Below are 970 nucleotides of genomic sequence, written 5' to 3' on the forward strand. Positions count from 1 at the left end.
TAACTAACTACCACTTTTCAACAAAAAACAATCAATTTCAACTAATTACTTTCCACTAAAATTAATAGGAACGTAGAACTATATATAATAAGAAAACATCACATCGAATTAATTAAGATTAACAAGAGAACTAGATGAAGTTAGTGTTGTTGGTTGGGTTAGCTGCAACCTGATTTTTATATTAGAACTTAATTATGATGAATTGGAATCTATTAGTTACAAAATAAGAAGGTTTTGGTGAAATGCACAATAAGATCATGATAAATTGGATTCTATTAGCTACAAAATAAGGAGGTTTTGGTGAAATGCACAAATAGGATAGCATTATTCATTCATATTCATTAGTCAATATCATGTCTTAATCCTTAGACTATTAACTAAAACACAAGATAGAGCATCCTTAATTCTTTTCATTATTGAGGAGGCAACACAAAACAGAAGCATAACAAAATGAAAAGAGCAAGCTGAAATTGGTGCATGCAAAGTGAAATTTCCCTAAACTGTTTTAACAATAATAATCTGAATCATAAGTTTCTTCATCACTCTATCCATGGACCTCGTTGATCACTATTGGTTGTTAATGATAGTAAAGAAACTAAAACTAACTATATTTTTAATTGTAAATTTGTAATGATGGTAAATATATTATTAATTTATTATGTACTTACCAGATGATATTGCATAAGGTACCGCAGCACACAAGCATAGAACAGAGATGTAATCATGCAGAGGCCACCGCACTCACGGACTCAGTCTCATAAAGCTGTGTTGACAAGAACTACAAAGACAACAAGCTAACAATGGTAGAAGAAAAAGTGTAAAATCGTTGAATAAAGACCTAAAAAATGCAAAATACAATGGGTCAATGAGAGATTGAGAGTAATGGAAGAGTGGGAGAGAGTCATAATTCAAAAAGAGGGGCAGAGATAAATAACCGCTTAGCAAGTGCAACAGAAATTGAAGAGCTTTT

The sequence above is a fragment of the Arachis hypogaea genome, chromosome 11 (assembly GCF_003086295.3).
Source record: "Arachis hypogaea cultivar Tifrunner chromosome 11, arahy.Tifrunner.gnm2.J5K5, whole genome shotgun sequence".
In the NCBI taxonomy this organism is placed as follows: Eukaryota; Viridiplantae; Streptophyta; class Magnoliopsida; order Fabales; family Fabaceae; genus Arachis; species Arachis hypogaea.